Source organism: Rhinolophus sinicus, linkage group LG13, assembly GCF_036562045.2.
Source record: "Rhinolophus sinicus isolate RSC01 linkage group LG13, ASM3656204v1, whole genome shotgun sequence".
NCBI classification, from domain to species: domain Eukaryota; kingdom Metazoa; phylum Chordata; class Mammalia; order Chiroptera; family Rhinolophidae; genus Rhinolophus; species Rhinolophus sinicus.
Window position 1 is genome coordinate 32,404,249 of NC_133762.1, and position 19,118 is coordinate 32,423,366.

Here is a 19,118-nt window from a genome sequence, read left to right on the forward strand (position 1 = left end):
GGGAAGAGATGACCCTTGCAGGTCTGTCCTCCAGATCTGAGGCTGCTCCCCTCAGGTGAGACCAACCTGTGAGTGAGGAGGAGGTGGCCCGATGGCCCTGAACTTGGAAGCTCACGGTTGAGAGAATCAGATCTTAAACACATAATCACACACATATCGTATAATTTCAGGTTGTGCTGGGTGCCATGGTGGAAAAGCAGAAGATTCTACCAATGATGATAATAGGGTGATTTAATTGAGACTTAGACTTTGTTTAGAAGGAATCCCTAAGGAAATGACAGCTCATCTAAGACATGAAGGGTGAGTAAAGGTAGTCAGTGTTAAAGAAAGCGTAGAAGCAAGAGCATTGGGAAAGACCCTGAGGTAGGAAAGAGTTAGGAGTATTTGAGAACTATACTAAGAATCCATGCCTTGTTTCATTTAGCTGAAATAAACTCCAGGCGATGAGGGCTATTAATATTTGCATGGAAGAGATGAGGAAACCCAGAGTCGGGGAGGTATACTAGATCTAGATGGTGGTGAACATTGACGCTTTCCTCTGTGACTCAGGGACTAGAAATCCAGCAACCATGTTCTATAGATTCCCTCACCTCCAGAATTCTCCATGTGAACAGTGTTGTACCTGTGAGGTGGACTGATGCAAGATGCAGAAAGCAGAAGTGCCCCAGAAGCCATTCTTTCTTCTCCAGCAGTGAGGTCAGACACATGAGCCTCTGCCTCCCTGCCCGTCACCTGCCAAGATTTGCATGGAGGGCAGTGTGACAGTCAGTGGTGGTCTCCTGTAACCTCCTGACCTCTATGCCAGGCGGCCATTGCTGACTTTGGACCCCACCTACGAAAACAAACCTGAACTCTAGGGCAGACTCTGCCTTTCTCTCTTCCAGCTCTGCCGAAGGTTTACTAAATTCACTTCCCTGAATTCAATGCCTTTCTGCTTGAGATGCCTGGATCTGTATATGGGACTGAATCCTGGCTGAGGTAGGAGACAGGAAACTTGCTCAAGGTCACAGGCTAGCAAGCAGAGGGACTGGCAGTCAAACCACGTCTGTCTGAGCCTAGGGCCTGCACTCTTTATTTTTACATTTTTTCTACTCTTCCTCTTTTTTTAAAAAAACATTTTTTTATTGTGGTATTAGGTTGCTACAAAAGTAATTGCAGTTGTTGCAATTATTTTTAACCTTTTAAACCGCAATTACTTTTGCACCAACCTAATAAAATACCCATTAACATAATATTTACCATCTTAACCACAAACATAGCATTTACCATCTGACCTATTTTTAAGTTTGCAGTTCTGTGGCATTAAGTACATTTACACTGTTGTATAATACAATCATCACCACCATCCATCTCTAGAACTCTTTCATCTTCCCCAACTGAAACTCTGTTGCCATTAAACACTAATTCTGCATTCTCCTCCCCCGCAACCCCTGGCAGGCAGCACCCTACTTTCTGTGTCTATGGTTTTGACTACTCTCGCTACCTCATAGAAGAGGAATCATACAGTGTTTGTCTTTTTTGTGGTTGGCTTATTTCACTTAGCATAATGTCCTCAAGTTTCATCCATGTTGTAGCATGTGTCAGAATTTCCTTCCTTTTTAAGGTCATATGCCCACATTTTGCTGAGTTGCTCACCAGTTTGGACACCTGGCTTGCTTCCACATGTAGCTGCTGTGAACACTGCTGCTGCAAACACAGGTAGACAGACAGGCCTGCTTGCTTAACCAATCCACCACGTGGCTTCTAGCTGCCCAGAGGTTTCCAATGCACATTCACCTGAACACATGTTATCCCTGTCATGTCTTGGAAGCTGAAGGATGGGACACTGTTTCCCCCAAGTTGATATGCATGGTCATCAATCATTCCTTGCAAAACCAGGCTGTCTTCCCATCCCTGTCAAATGCTCATGGGGCAGATAAACCCATCCGGCTGAAGAAGGGGCTGAGTGAGGGAATGGGGGAAGTCTTGGGGCAGTTTGAGAACCAGCAAACCAGCAACCAGTCTCTGATCCAAGAGACAGAAGCCAGTGACGCCGCTCTGTTCAGTAGCTGGCTTAGAACACTTCCTATCTGACAGGCAGGCTGCGTATTAGGAATCACAGGTGGGTCTGGAGTGAGTTGTGCTACCACGTTTCCCCGAAAATAAAACTGGGTCTTATATTAACTTTTGCTGCAAAAGACGCATTAAGGCTTATTTTCAGGGGATGTCTCATTTTTTTCATGTACAACAATCTACATTTATTCAAATACAGTCATGTTATCTTCTTCTGGAACATCGTCATAACATATTAAATGTGTCCGTCTGGCTGACAATCTTAATGGGCTTATTTTCGGGGTAGGTCTTAGTTTTGGGGAAACTGGCATTACAGTGAGATATCCTGGCTGCCTTGGGTCCCTGCATTATGATTGAATTTCTGCTTTTCCTCTACTTACCCTCTGTTCTCAAAGGCCGGGACTTCACTCCGTCTTCTTTTATTCATTAATTTGTTGAAATCATTCATTCATTCATCCAATACCTACTTACCGAATCCGGGTGTGTGTTAGGCACTGGAGATAGAGCAGCAAACAAGTAGATGTGGTCCTGCCCTTATCAATATTGCTTTAGAGCAAGAGAGGCACAGAATAAAGTTAGTAGACAAATCCACACATAGGATAACTTAAGACGTTGGCAAGGGCCATGAAGAAAAAGCAGGGTCGTAAAGTGGAAAATGCCTGTGTGCGAGGGTGGGGGAACATTAGGAAATGTCTCTCTGAGGGGCTGACGTTTGAAATGAGATCTGACTGACGAGGCGCCAGCTTTGCAAGGACTGGGAGGAGGGCGTTCTAGGTATAGGGTACAGCAGGTACAAAAGCCACAAGGCAGGAAGGGTGTGTTTGTGAAACGGAAAGAAGACCTTTGGTTCTCCTCAGCTATCACTACTTCTCATAACCCAGTAGGACATAACATTTGGAACAAATGCTGCCTGCCTTGGAAACCCACTGAAAATGGAAGCAGGTCCCCATGCCCCGCTCCTGACCCCTGTCTAGTTTTCCCACATTTCTGCTTCCTTCGTGCCTCCTCCTGTCTCCCTTTGCACGTGTTCCCAGCATGCACCATGGCTGAGTCCAAGAAGCCAAAGACCCAGCACGTGCCAGCTCGATCTCACTGTTGGTGAAATACATTGAGACATTTTAATAAACACATGGTGACTGTACATCTGAAGTCCAGGAGGAGGACCTGGGCTGAAGGCAGAGATGTGAGATGGATTTTCCTGGTCATTGCTCCTGCCCACAAGGCAACTATTTGAAAGGTTAATGTCAAGCATTTAAGAGAATCAACTCTTCACAGTGAGTTTCAGATTCTTTGGAGGAATTTATGTGCATCCAAACAATTAATATGTCAATTGCAAACCAAGCGACTCCACTCATCAGAGCTGCCCTGGGGGACAGTTGTTGGTAGCATGTCAGTATTTAGTGTGGTTTAAGGTATGTGTTTTGGAGCGCTTCTCCTTATTCTGACTGGTCTTCCTTCTCATTAGCCTGCATTAATGGAGTCTCTGAAATCACTTTGAACGCCCATGTATTTTGGTTCTGACTGGCAGGCCGCTGTGCTCCAAAATAGGGACGACAGTCTGCAGTGAGGGGCCTAGTGCTCTGTACTCTAACGAATCTGAGAGGGGCTGGGGCAGTGACTGATTCGAATTAAGATGATAAACATGATTTCTGCTGTCCAGGCCCCTGGCTCTATATGCCTCCCATTCAAATGGTCTAGTTGAACAAGAAGAATTAAGAAAGAGCAAATAGTGAAAGAAGAGAGGAATGGGTAAGACGATAGAGCAGCTGTAAGCTAATCCATCCTATCAGTTATCTACCATTCTGTAAAATACCACGTCAAACAATGGCTTATTGGATTGGGTGGCTTTTCTGCTGGCCTCACTTGGCCTCTTGTGGTTCTGTTCTGTTGGGACCTGGGCCTAGCTGGGACATCTGGGATACTTGGGGGGGGCCTCTCTCCAAGGTCACCCTGACCTTCCTTCAGGCAAAGCAGTCTCATTGGCCAATCCAAGTCACATGTCCAAGCCCAGTGTCAGGGTGGGGGAGGGGATTCACAAGGATGTAGATACTGAGAAGGGGGATTCCTTGAGAGTCATTACTCAGACGATCTACCCCAACGTTGGGCTCACTGGCTCATGGAATGAGGATGATGAAGATGCTCATAGTAATCATAATATAATACTATTATTAATCATATATACCGTTTAATGTAATTGTTCTTACGAAGTCCAGGGACTTAAACAATGCATTCAGTAATTTGAGCTTCTCAGCAGTTCTGCCAGGTCGATAGCACCCCCAGTTTATGGAGGAGGAAACTGAGGCTCAGGAAGATGAAGTACGTTTCTCTACGAGCATCTGGTGACTGTAATTCTTTCTGAAGTGGGAGAGGCAGGACCTGGCTAAGCAATCTTTGGACAAAGCTAATCACATTGCCCAAGGAGGTCCTGCGACTTGTCGAAATGGAAGCAGCTTTCCCCAAATAGCAGTTAGATGAGCTGAGCATCAGTGAATCAGAAACACGAGGTTGATGTTTGTCTGGGTCCACACAAGGCTTTGGCAGTCTCTGAGTTCCCTTGGCAAGCAGGATTCGGACTCTGCCAAAACCTAGAGCTCTGGCATAACAGCACGGACCTTCCGGTCAGGCCAGGCCTCCGGCCTTCCTGCTGTTCAAATCAGAGTCCAGGCGTCTTGTGGCTTCTCCCTCTGCTTCTTCCCACACTTGAGTCCCCCCCCCAGGACAGAATGGCAGGAGGCGTCTCCACAGTCCTGTCCCCTGTGGGAGAAAGGTGGCACACAGCATGGTTTCCTGGAGCGCTGTCAAAGCGTCAGTCCCCCTAGGTGCCTGGAAACCCAAGCATCGGAAATTGTGGTGGCGGGAGCCATCCGCTGGGCACGGGGCATGCTGTCGGGAATACAGAGGAACGTGGCTGGACAGGAGGGAGAGAGACTCGCCGCCGGGGAGGCGACCTCGCCTGATTCCTTTAAGCATGCGCGGTGGAATTCAAACCGAAGCTGGAAGAGTTGGGAACGGACGTGGTTAATCAGACTTTTTTGTAATTGCAAACCTTCTCAGAACCTTTACTGTGTGTGGCTGTGACAGTCCAAGACCCAGAGCAGGACTGTAGCAGATTCAAGCTGGTCTGACAGAGGAGCATTTTGTGGGACTGCCGTTCTGCAAGATGCACTCAAAGGATGCTGTTTTTAAGGGTATTTTGCCTGAAAGTGCCAGAATACACGCTGCTGGACTGGCAGGATCTCATCTGTTTTATTCATATCCCTGGAGTCTAGCACAGTGTCTGGGGCATGATAAGTGGCCAATAAACAGTGGATAAGCAAATAAATGAATAAATGAATGTAGGACACTCACCGCTTTCTTGTTTCCCCTTTTCTTCTTTCCCTTCTCCCATCCCATCTCCTCCCTCCCTCCCTCCCTCCCTCCCTCCCTCCCTCCCTCCCTCTCTCTTTTCCTTTTTTATCTTTCTTCTAAGTATTTGCTATGACAAGCACCATGCTAGGTCCTAAGGACACGTAGTAAAATAAAACAGGTCTTTTGGGTGTTAACTAATTACTTAATTACAATTTTTGACTGCAGGTGACTGACTCATTTGCCCCAGTAGCTGGAAAAGGGTGAGAGGCTGAGAATTACCCAGACCCCCACAGTACTAGAGAGAAGCCCCTCATGGCAGGCTGGCTGGTTGTTTGTCATGATCAGACCCTTTAATACCCCTTTACATCCCACTGTCCCGAAGACCCCAGATATCCCAGACCTGGCAAAGTGGGCCACTAGCCCCCAAGGACTACTTGCTTGCTGCTGCTGAAGCCAAGCCACTGGCCTGTGAGCAGGGCTACGTCTGTTTTGCTCACCAGGGCACCTCCAGTACCTGGCAGGGACCTGGCACTAATTAATATTGGATCAATGATGAGGCTTGGGGACAGTGCTGATTTAAGGCACAGGTCCATATCCAGAGGAGAAAGAAACAAAAGGGGCAGTGGCCAAAGTTCCGGGACATTCCAGAATTCCTGGTCATGGTCCCAGCTCTGAGGCTTCAGAGCCCCCTCCAGCAATGGCTGCTGACGAGCACTCCCGGCCTCTCTTACTGATCCCTGAGCTGCAGCTCAGCCAGTGCCCCACCTTCTCCCTTTATGATCAACCCTCTGGGGATCCAGAAAGATCTCTCAACCCCATAGGGATCCTTGCAGGTGCTCTCAAGAAAAATCAGGGTCATTCTTTCTGAAGGGAGAGACTGTGTGGGGGTTCAAGGTAGCCAACTTGTTTCCTATTAACTGAATGCTCAGGTCTCAGAGACTTGCCAGGATCCCTGGGACCATTTGTAACCTTATGCCAGCCCTTAGCACGTGCATCCGGTGGTGACAGTGGTTGGTTCCATTAGATGAAGGAGCTAAACTGCCCTTGCTGGATTCAGGACAAAGTGTAGAAAGATACATGTAGTTTGAAAAAAGTTTGGGAATGCCCCCACACCCAGCCTTTCCTATGAACTTCTATGTAATATATGCATAGAAGAACCATACGAAGAACAGATTTGAAAGAGAAATACTTAATTGATAATAGTGGTTGCCTCTGAACAGGGACAGGATTGAAGGTGACATCTGTCAAGGGGAACTCTTGCTTTCTCAGAAATATTCTAATATTTTACAACAGAAGAATGCATTTATATATTACTTATGTAACCTAAAATTAATTTAAAAAGAAGATAGGACCCTTGAAGATACTTGGGAAAATACTGACCAGATTTATTGCTGCAGAAGGGTAGTTTCCCATTTCTATTTTTCTATATTTGCTATACTATAAATCTTTATCATAAAAATAGTCCTTACATTTTTCAGAATGAGTATATATTTATACACTCATGGTGCAATAAAAAAAAAAAAAAAAGGAAGTAGTTCTTCCGATTCAGTAAGCGAGCCCAGCAGCTAGGCGCATTCACGGGGAACTGAGGCCTGGGGAGTGCATGTGACTGCGAGCAAGTGTGCAATGAGTCAGTGGGCGAGGGAAGAAAAGGCCATCCCCAGTGCCCACCCGTGTCACGTGATGCCAGAACACAGCAAACTGGCTGTTTTGCAACCCAGGCAGGTCCTTTAACCACAAGCCTGCTGGCTGGCCCCATGTGGCGGGGGACATGATGCCAACTCTCTTCCCTCGATGAGTCATGTTTCTTCCCGCAATAACTGGGGGAGGATGTGGAGAAGTCGGCCTCTGGGACAGCAGTGACTGCCCATAGGTCCTGCCAGGCTGGGTGCCCTGGAGGCTGAATTCCCAGGTGGGGCTGCTGCTGAAGACCACAGCAGTCAGTGCCTGTGTGGTGCTCAGAAGGAGGTGTGGTTTGGAGGGGCTTCTATCAAACTTTGAGTGCACATTATGTCCAGGGCCCCGTGATCATGCATCGTGATAACTTACAAGGTGGGACTTGCTAGGCCCATTATACAGATGAGGAAACAGCCTCAATGAAGGGAAGTGCCTTGTCCAAAGTCTCAGGTCCAAGCTAGTAAGTGACTGAAATGGAATTTGAAACCGGTATGGCTACCTCTGAAACCCAGATGGCTTTGCACACTGGCCAGAAATGTGTGTGTTCACAGGTTTGTGCCTTTGGAGGTCATTCTCATGGATTACACTTGCAGGTGTGCTGGTGGAAGTGGGAGGCCGGTGAAGAGAAGAGCGAGTGCCTCCAAGATGGCAGCAAGGACAACACCTGCTATTTCCAAGCACTTCTCTGCCAGGTATGGCCCCAGCACTTTACTTTCATGTGCTCTTTTAATCCCTTCAACAACGGGTGAAACAATTATCGCTGTTTGCAGGTAGACACCCTGATGCTCAGAGAGTGAAATGACTATCTAACCACAGAGCTAGCGGGAGGAGGCAGGGTTCAAAACCAGGTCTGTCTAATTCCAAGACCTACCCTCGAGTTACACACAGGCCCTGTCAATCTGCGGGAGCACATTCTCTGAGAGACCACTCTCAGCACTCCTTTCCACTCTGCGGTCTGACTCTTACCCACCACACAAGTTCTCATTCAGTCTTCAATACCCCATAAGACATCATCTTCCAGGACGTCCCCCTCAGCTCCACAGTGAGGGGTTCTCCTGCCTAATGACTTCCTGACCACATGTGTCTTTATTGACACATACCACCTAGATTTGTAACTCTTTCTACTTACCTATTCAGGGGACTGTGAGGTCTTTTAGGGTAGAGATAATGTGATGGTTGATTTTATGTATCAACTTGACTAGACTAAGCGATGCCCACAGAGCTGGGAAAGCACTATTTCTGGGTGTGCCTGTGAGGACGTCTCTGGAAGAGGTTAGCATTTGAATTGGTAGATGAATAAAAGATCACTCTCACCAATGTGAGTGGGCATCGTCCAACCCTTCCAGGGCCTGGAGAGAACAAAAAAGACAGAGGAAGGGTGAGCTGGCTCTCGTCATATGAGCTGGGACCGCCATCTTTTCCTGCCCTCAGACTTCAGAGCTCCCAGTTTTTGAGCTTTTCAACTCAGACAGGGACTTGTCAAGCCTTTGGACTTGGACTGAATGACACCACCAATTTTCCTGATTCTCCAGCTGGCAGGGGGTGGATCGTGGGACTTCTCGGCCTCCATAATCATGTGAACCAATTCCTACGACAAATCTCTTCTAGATCTCTCTATATCCTATTGGTTCTGTTTCTCTGGAGAACCCTGACTAATACAGAGGGCATCAGACTCATCAATTGTTTTTTAAATCCTTTGGTCATGTTTCCCGTCCAGAGGCTAGTGGGGTGGTTATATAGCATAGGCTTTACTGACCCTTAGATCTGCATGTGAATTCTGACGGGTTTGGATGATGTTGGATCAATTACTCTACTTCTCTCAGTTCCATTGGTAACATGGAGATTCTAATGTCAACTTCTCAGTGTCATTGTAAGGATTACGTGAGACATTTGTGGCAAGTGCTGGGCACAGTACCCGAGGCACAGGGCACATTAATATCACTGACCCTCCAGTCTAGCCCAGTCAGGGGTCAGCAGAGGAGGGGCTGGACAAAGTATGGCTGTCCTGGTCTGTGTGGCTGCTCCGACCCCCTTGTGACGACCTGACTGGAAGCTCTGAGTGCTGCCCATGATTTAGAATTCTGGTCCCTGGATATATAAATCCTCATTCTTCAGAGGGTGATGATTTACACCCAAATTTACACATGCAGAAGAGGGATGAGTAGATGAAGTGAACAAATCTATAAAACAAACTTCCCATAGATAAAGTAGTGTGAAGGGTAAACAACCATTTTAAAAAATGTTCGTACTTAATTCTGTCCAAGGAAATTAAAATGAATTATATCAACCACCTAAGGGAAAAAATATTTTTTTTATTAATGCCCAGGGTTGGTGAGATTGGGTTGAAAAATCGTACGCACAGATAGTACTTGTGACCATCCAAATTCGTACCAGCTTTGGGGATAATATGACAATATATTGTCACACCCTGATACTTATCCTGAGAAAGTTATCTTGAAGAAAGGAATAGGTATAGCAGAGATGTTTATTGCATCCGTAGCCATAGCAGCAAAAACCTGGGTAACCCTTGAGGAACCATGTGTAAGGCAATGGGAAGTCAAATCATGCTCACCCATGTAATTGTCAGCCATGTCAATGATAAAGGTCTCTAGAAAGACACAAGGTGTTTATTATACAATTACCTGGCAAGCAGAATGTGAACTGGAATTTGTTCTATGTAGGCAACTATGTTCAATTTGTTTAATTGAAGGCAAGGACAGAAAGGTCAGAAGCAAAAAGAAATAGTTGCGGTGGTGGAGGCTGTGGGTTGCTTCTGATGCTCTTCTTGGATTGAGTCACTGTTCGTGGGTCACACTATACGTGACCTGGAGACGTCGCCTGATTTTGGAATGTCATGCCTAGAGTCCTTCCCACAAGGCTTTCTCTCTGCATCTCCTACAGCCAGGTCAACCCAGCGATTTCCCAAGTACAGCTTCCATGCCGGCATCAAGAGGCAAATACACGTAATGGCCTCTTGTCTGGCTCCAGAAAGCTGACTGTCCTTCACCAGGGAGTTGGATGAGGCCAAAGCACTCTGATCTGGCCTGGAATGTTCCCCCGAGTGCTCTCCAGTGCCGGTCAGCAGAGGCGGGTCTTGATCAATGGCTCCCGAGAGCACTTTCCACAGAGGCAAAGAACCCTGCATGGGAGGGAGGCTGTGTTAGTCCTAATGGGACAGATGGCAGCCCTGATAAGTTAGGAACTTTGCCCGAGAGGTGCACGTGGAAATCATGCACTTTTGCCCACAGGACCATTTCCAACTTTAGACCAAACAAAGTCAGGGATGGGACCACTTCTGTATGAAAGGAACTCCAGAGGGGCCCCTAAAGCAGAGTGGAAAATAGCTTCCCAACCACCTTCTTCTCAGGAGCTTCTGGTCTAGCTATGGCCCTGTTGGCCTCAGATGCAGGATCCTCTCTCTGCCACCACTCTGGGCTCCATCACAAATGGCCTCTCACTTTGTCCAGCTGCTGAAAACAGTTGTGTGTTGCCAACCAACACCTAACCCAGCCACAAAATCATGCTCTTACAACCTGGGAAGCCTGAGTAGCTAGAGAGGCCTTCTTGGGGATAATTTCACCTTTATTCCCATCCATCCGTCCGTCCGTTCATTCATTCATTCATTCATTCATTCATTCATTCATTCATTCATTTCTTCCTCAATTGTTAAGCACCATCTACTCTATGCCAGACACTATTCTAGGCCCTGGGGATATGGCAAAGCAGTGGTGGCCCTGGGAACGGATAACAAACAAGTGAATAATAAAAAGCCAAGAAGTTCTATAAGGGAAATCAACCGGGTGTTCTTTTCTGATGGAGAACAATGGGCAAAAGCGAAAAGACAGGCCTTCATTGCATGGGGTGGCCGTGCGAGACCATTCTCAGGAAATGTCACTTCAGCACAGGCTGGAAAGAGGAGTAAAAGCCAGCAAAGCAACAAGCTGGGTGAAGAGCCTCCAGGCAAAAGGAATAGCTGAGCAAAGGCCCAGGGCAAGTGCAGGGTGCTGGGTGCTGGGTGCGCTCTACACTCACCCTCTCACTCCTCTTTCTTCTCTGTCTCTGTTCTTTTCTCTCCATCGCATTCATCATTGGGTGCTCACCCATATTTTGGTGCCTCACGGACATAGTCTGAGTCTGGCCCCATCTCTCTCTCTCTCTGTGCTTTTTTTTTTTTTACTCCTCCGACTTTTTCAGTCTCCCTAACTCGATATCACCTTTTTTCAGCCTTTGTCTTTTTCCAGTCTCCCTCCTGTTTCCTTAACACATTTGCTGTCTCTCTCTCTCCCCTTTATCGCTCTGTCTTCACCAGGCTTTGGCTCTGTCTACTCCCTCTCCCTCCCCTTTCCGTTGTTCTTCTACCCGATATCTCTTCTGTTCCTGAGCAGAGGCCATTGGGAAGCCCGTCTGATTGATATTGCTCCTGACAGCAAAACCTTGAAATCATTCCCACAGTACATCTCTGGGAAGTGTTAAGCCGGTAGTGTTTTGTCTGTACCCCAGAAACACAGGGGTTTTTAAACAAATATAAACACTCTCAGAAATCCAAGTGTTTGTATTTCTCCATTGATCCATTATGATGTTGAGTAAGTGTAAACCTTCCCTGGGGCCTGCAAGGGCTGGGGGGTGGGGGGGTGGGGTGGGGGATTACAGAATGAGCCAGCTGTGCTGGGGATGGAGGGGGAGAGGGCAGAAATTGTCCCAAAGGACTGGGCCAGAGCCTGTGCTCCAAGGATGTGACAAAGGGGCTAATTTGTAAAAGGGAGAGAGATCATTTTTGTTGGGGGAGCCAGAGAAAGCTCATGATGTCCAAGTGTTACTCCTTCTGTAAAGCTCCTGACACGTCCCGTCCCCTCACAGAGGAGTGGCCGGTCACTGTCTTTGTCTCCACTTTATGGTGTATGTATGGCTAGCATAGCATGGGAACGCTAAAGGATTCCTCGTTCCCCCTGGATGTGAGCTTCATGGAAACAGTGAACTTTACACCCCCAGTGGCCATCCCACAGACCGTGTCTTCTCTGGCCAACCCAGTTGGCGGGTTGGAGAGGTCTATGCAAGTAACACATGCAGGCTGTGAAAACAGACTCAGTTTCCTCATCTCCAAAATAAGGGCATCAGTGAACCAGTGCGGGTGACGTGATGGGAACGTCATAATAAACGCTCAGCGATGTGAGCTCTTGTCATTCTCGTTGTCACCATTAGCAGTGTCATCTAACTCTTCAGGCTTGGGTCCTATGAAGTGAATTGGCCATAGAATTCTTGCTCTCTTGGTTATGAATGGATAGGCGGCTGTGATTTTGGGTGCAAAAGGTTTCTTTTGACCTGTGTGAACTTTGTTATTCTCCCAAATATGTCCTTTCACAGCCTGGGCCTTTGCCCAGAGTTAGTTGAAGAACTCAGGGCCCGGCTTGGGCATAAAGGAGTGATGTTAATTCTTCTCCTCGCTTTCCCTTTATCTGCATTGTCTGGATACACCTCTTTGCTGTGTGGCTCCTTTCTTACATGCAGGCTGGCCCCCTGTCTGCTTCCTGTGCCTCACTGGCCTTGGGCAGAGTTGGGCAGCCCCCTTTCAGAGTTAGACAGACATAGCTGCTCAGCCCTTGCTCTGTCTCACCATTTTGCACTATGTTTTGGGATGCTCCGTTGATTTGATTCTAGAACTTTTTACCACTTCTCTCTAAATCTTAGCTTCCCTAAGTGTAAAATGGGAGCATCTTATGACTTCAATGTGAAGATAATGCATGAAACATGCACTGAGTCTCATAGTCAACAAATCTTACTTCTCTGTCCTCCCCTGAGTGTGAATTCTTCAAGGGCAAAAGGTCTCTCTGATTCATCTTCAAAGACCTAGAACTGGGCTATCCAAGATGGTAGCCACAGACCAGGTCTGGCTGGTGATCACTTGAAATGTGGCCATTCTGACTGAGCTGAGCTGCATGTGTAAAATACACACCGGATTTTGAATACTTAGGATGGAAAGAAGAAGGTAAAATCACTGGCTAAGATTTTTATATTGATTACATGTTGAAATGATATCTTAAATATATTGAGTTACATAAAATTAATGAAAAATTACTAACATTTATATTTGATATTACAATGTATGAAATACACAAGAAAACTTAGACTATTTTATAACAAAACTATTAAATCATGTGATTGTTACTTAAATCGATTTCATTTTTTCTTTTTGATTTTGTAATGTAGCTACTAGAAAATGTAAAATTACTTGTGTGGCTTACTTTACAGTTGTATTGAACAGTGCTGCCCAAGAATATAGTAAAGAATCTGCTTAGCACAGGGGACTGATACATGTGGGTGGGATGGACAGATGAATGGATAACTAACTGAAGGAAAAATGAAAATAAATGAATAGGCATATCAACAAATTAATTCATAACTAATTAATGGAGAAAGGAACAGATAAAAATAGATGAATAAATAGGTAAATGAATAAATGGCTAGAAGGATGGGTGGATGGGGTGGGTGGATCGATGAGTAGAAGAGAGAATGAATAGAATTGATGGTTACATGAAAGAATGACTAGAAGTCAGCAAAATGGTAAGTTGGTGGATGGATATGAGTATAAATTACTAAAAAGATTAAAGAAGTAAGCACCTAAGTACAAAAATAAATACATACAGAAAGAATAGATGCCCTGGGAGACCAAGCCCTGACCTTGACAAGAAGGCCTGTTCCTCTTCCTGGGCTCATGGAGTATAAGCCTTTGACCAAGAAGAAAGGTTTACCCTTGCTCTTGGGGAATTTATTATTTTAATTGTGAGCCTTTATCAGAGGTTATTGGAATTTTTTTCCCCCTTGGACAGTTTATCACTTGTAAATTATTTGTCACATCGTTATAATTCTATCCAGATCCTTAACTTTCTAATCATGCATCTTTTATGGGGTTTCCTTTAAAGAAGCACTATAATTACGTGCCAAGGGTCCCGGTAAATTTTATCAGGCCATAAAATATCATACTTTAATTATTTGGAAGGGGAAGAAAGGCAAATGTTCTCTCTGTGAGACTTGGGATCAATACTGCGGGGCTGAGGTGGGTGCCGGCAGCTGCACCCCCGTTTCCTGGTGTCCCTGTGAGAGCTCGTGCTGTCTACACCGAGAAGTCGGGCCCAGTGTGCTGATGCCTCTTCCTGGATTCTCTGGAGGATAATCAACTCCTTGGTGTACGTCCTTGAAGTGGTCTCATGATGCACGACAAGTCCAAGAGATTGTTGGATGGAGGGGTGCTCCCTCCACCCAACAAATGACAATTCCTCCCGTTTCACAGGTGAGGAAACTTAGATCAAAGAGCAATTAGAAATGGGATTCTAACTTTGCTCTCTTGACTCTGTGGTAGATTTTTTTTTTTTTTTTCCCCTTCCTGTGACACACCTGTTACTATGAGCTCAAACCAGAGAGCATATATGCACTCCATGGATTGGGGTTTTTATACTCTCAGGGATTTGAAAGTAAAGTGCTATGGCACCAGAGCTTTGCATCCGATATGTTATTTATTGAAGTAAATAATTTAGCTTGTCTTTTGCTATGTGCCAGGCCCTGATGCTGGAGTTAAGCAATTAACAACGTATACAAGTCTCTGGGGCTCTTTCTCCTTAGGGGGACAGGCATTGGTCAAATCTTCATATAGATCATAGAAATGGCACCTGTGGTAAGTGCTAAGGAGAGGGGCTCTGAAGGCTTAAAAAGAGGGACTTTTAATGAGTTGAGGAGGTTAAGGAAAGCCTTCCTGAGGAAATAAGTGATTTAGGATCTATGGGATAAATAGGAGTTAACTAGATAAATAGAGGAGGGAAAAGTGTTTTAGGTAGAAGAAACAGCATATGCAAAGGGCCTGTGGTAGGAAGGCCTGGAAAATAATCCAGGGAGGTCAGAGCAGAGTACGGATGGGAGTCAGTGATTGGAGGCAGGTGAGGTGTCAGGAACCACATCACACACGGCCTGAGGAGCCATGTTAAGGCTTCTGGCTTTTATTCTAAGAACACTGAAGTTTCAGGTAAAGGTGTAGGTGAGGAAAAAGAGATGTTTCAAAAGGCAGTGCAGGCAAGGGAAGCCTCGGCGCAGAAGGGAGGAGGCGTGCTCTGGTGTATGGGTGAATGTCAGGAGACACATTTGTCTAAGCATGGGGTAAACCCAAGGAGAGGAGGAAGGCAGGGGATGATGAGTAATCCCCACTCATCCCTCTGGTCCTGCTTTTGATGTCATTTCCTCGGTGAGACCTCCTCTGACCCCCAGTTGGGCCAAGTCCCCCACCCCCAAATAGTGGTCCCCACCCTCCACTTCCCCTTTCACAACACACAACACTATTACTGTCACGTCTTACTTAATGGTCTCTTCCCCTCACTGGATGTGGGCCTCATGCATGAGGGCCAGGATTATGGTGCCAAAATCACTGCTGGTTACCCCATTCCTGGCCCATGACCTGGCACAGAATTGGCAGGCAACACACAGAGCAGAAAAAGCAAATGAATGAGTGGGGCACCTAAGAGAGATGGAATTTGTCGGGGGCACATTTCCCCATTATTGCCCCTCCCTGGCCCTCCCTCTCTGCCTCCCTTATTCACTTCCTTTTTTGCCCCAAAGCTGAACTCCTCTAAAATCCTTGCCCAGAGGCTCTTATCAGAAAGAAATGATGGACACGTGAGAAAATTTCTTAGCTCTGATCTGAAATATCAATTTCCCCAGAGGGGTTGTGCTGCCCATGTTCATTATACAGATGAACTACCTTGTTTCAAGAGGTAAGATGCTCAGAAGGAAGATGACAGAGCAATTTGGGAAACTCTTCCAGGTCACCCCCTCTGAGTGACTCATCTTGTCACTGATACTGCTGCTAATTATCTTGGGGTGAACACTTTTTGGTGAACCCTGTGGTTACAGGCGATTGAAATTCCCAGCAAACTTTTCTACCTGAAGAAAGTTGCATTTATAGCCATAATAATTAGAATAATACTTATGCTAACGGTAGCTAGCATTAATGTCAGGAACTTTCCCAATCTTTCATAGCAAGGGTCTGCCGTCTATGGCCCACAGGCCAAATTCTGTTTCGGGAAATGAGGTTTTATTGGCACACAGCCATGCCAACTTGTTCTTGCACCTGGTGCTGGCATCCTTGCTGCTGTGACAGAATTAAGTCGTTGTGACAGAAACCGTATAGTTCTCAGAGCATCAAATATTCAGTGTCTGGCCCCTTACAAATACGGTTTGCCAATCCCTGCTTTATAGTCATTATTGCAACATGATAACACAAGTCTCATAATCTCCATTTGACAGATAATGAAACTGAGGCTCAGAGGGGACAAGTAGTTTTCTTGAGGTTTTGTAGAGACCAGAACACAAAGATTCTATCTTTGAAACTTTTGATCTTTCCTCGTGGGCTCTCCTGGAAGTCTCCTCTCTTGAGGAGAAGGCTGGTTTCCAGCAGGTTCCAGAATTCCCAAATCTGAGTGCTCCAGCACCATTTTCATTTGGGGCAACCGCTCTGACTATCCATTGGTAAATAAAGATACCTTCCAAATGGGTAACTGAAAACAATAGTCCTTTAGTTTGCTCCCACATCTGCAGTTTGAGCAGGATTCCCAAGGGAGAGCAGCATCAGCTGGGTGGCTCAAGTGGGGCTAAGGACTGACTTCCAAGACCACTCATGTGCCTGGCTGGCAAGTTGGTTCCGGCCCGTGGTTCCAAGAGAGAGCATCCTAAGAGGCGGGGGTGGAATTTGACAATTTCTTAGGGCCTGGGCCTGGAAATTGCACAGGGCCACTTCTGCTATGGACTATTGGTCCAGGTGTCATAAAGCTGCCTAGATTTAATGAAAGGGACAGACATCCCATCTCTCAATGTGAGGAATGTCAAAGAATTTTTAGGTCATATTTTTAAAACCTCAGAGCAAATATTCATATTCATCTGAGGGGTCCCTTGGACCCTCACTTTGATCCAGCATAACCTCTCCCTGGTTCAGGTCACCTGGTCATTTCTTGTCCAAACTAGGAGACACTAAGAGAAGGAAAGAGGGTGCCATGGATGATAATACCAGGGAGAGGATAAAACGGAACTGTCCCAAACCATGTATATAGTCACCCTCTCCCTGGGGGCAAAGATTCATGTCTTCTGGATGTCCCCAAGTGATCCTGGGAAGGTTACACTAGGACCACTGTATTCTGTTTCAGTGTGGAACACATTTAGGAAAATCTTAATAAACTGTTTAAAAATAAAGAGTTGTGTTTTGCCTGTATATGAAATTTTTCAGTTATCTGGAAAACTCATTTAAATCGAACTTCTGCTTCCCTGAGTCTTCCAGCTAACTGGACTGCTCCTGTGAAGTGAGCCACAGAGTTCTCCTGGGTGCTCCTGGCTGTGGCTGCCCTGCCCCCGACCCCCCTCCCCCTCCATTGCTGAGTGAGGGTTCATTCCAGCTTGGTTCTGTGCTAGATCCTGGAAAAGCAGAAATGGATAAAACATGGTCCTGACCTTCATGTGGAAAGGCCGGGTCATCAGGGCCATCAGAGAAGTAAGACACCAAGTATTGTGCGAGCACCAAAAAACACATAAAGGAAAAAATCCAGGAAGTGCTCACAGAGGAAGTGACTTTCAAGATGGATGGGTTATTTTTTGATTACCTAGTATGTTTCAGTCATCTTGACATGTATCAAGCATTGCCATGTATCATCTCATTTAATATTTAGAAAAATCCTGGCGAGGTGGGCTTTATTACTATGCCCATTTTACAGGTGAGAAAACTGAGATTTAGAGAGGTGAAGTAACTTGCTTAGATCCATTCAAGGAGCAAGTAGCAGAGGCAGCACAGGTGCGAGCGGTAGAGGCAGGAATGATGAGTAGGAGTTTCTAAAGTTCCAAAGAAGCAGCGGGCATTTTAGGCAGGGGACCAGCAGCTGTAAGGACAGATGGGTGGTACAGGACTTGGGAAGCTTGGGGTTCAGCCGGCCATTGAGTGTTTCAGGAGCATAGTTGGGGTGGAGGGGTCCTGGCTGGGAAGGAAATTTGCAGCACGAGGGCTTGGGCCTTCCCTCGCAGACACTGGGGCCCCTTCTGAGTGTTGAAGCATGGAAGGGGGTGGGATATTAGATTTAGCCAGCACCAGCCATCTTGAGCTTGGGAACCCTTGCTATTCTAGTGTGTTCCATGGGCCAGCAGCATCACCTAGGAGTTGCTCAGAAATGCAGCATCTCAGGTCTCACCTCAGACCTGCTGAGTCAGAACCTGCATTTTAACAAGACCCCCAGGTTGTTCCTCTGGAAGCACTGATCCAGCACACGGCAGTTCACCGAGATGACAACTTTACATCAGATGTGCTCACAGCCAAGATCTTCCACTGATAATTTTCAGTTTGGAAAGCCAAGCAGTTGCTTACAAATCTACAGATTGCAGAGATCAGTAACATCACCAATTGCGACCCACTCACTAGATTTTTTTCCCCAGCTGTTCTAGTGACTGCAGCCTGGACCCTCTGCAATGGAACTAGATTCAGTCCTGGTTCCCAGCCACGCCCTTCACAAACTCTGAGCGTCAGCTCCGTGGCACAATTCTGCAGATGACTAACCAAGACTGAAAATGAAGGTGACAAGGACATTTTACCAGGGCAGGGGCTTGCTCTGGCTGAGGTTGGGGGCCCAGGGCCTGAAATTGATCCCTTTGGCGGTCATATTCCCTGCCCACTAGGAGATGCCAGGGGGCAGACGTGTGGGCAGATTGTGTGTGTGTGTGTGTGTGTGTGTGTGTGTGTGTGTGTGAATCTAAATGGCCCAGGTTGCAGAGATGTTGCCCTTCACATTTTCCTCCCCATCCTCAGGGAATGTTAACCTCCTGAAGTCAGAAGTGGTGACGTTGCTTAGAAAGGGAGCTGACCGGCTATTTCCATCTTCCCTTCTTCCTCTCTAAGCCTTTCCATGAGCGCCTCCTCCTCCATTTCCGCCTGGGCTGGTTTTGGGGGATGGGGAGTACAGACTCGGTCCCTGACCTGCAGAAGCGTGCAGTCATGTTGGAAGAAGGAGGGGAGACAAGAATAAAGGATG

At 46.5% G+C, this 19,118-nt stretch overlaps 1 long non-coding RNA gene across 1 annotated transcript in view; it reads left to right on the forward strand.

Moving 5' to 3' along the window:
- LOC109456678 (uncharacterized) overlaps nucleotides 1-18,660 on the forward strand; it is a 127,204-nt gene extending 108,544 nt beyond the window's left edge. The window contains exons 6-7 of the long non-coding RNA XR_012491314.1: nucleotides 7,671-7,769; nucleotides 18,526-18,660. This is a non-coding gene — a long non-coding RNA (uncharacterized LOC109456678). The remainder of the gene's footprint in view (nucleotides 1-7,670; nucleotides 7,770-18,525) is intronic.
- The last annotated feature ends 458 nt before the right edge of the window (nucleotides 18,661-19,118 follow it).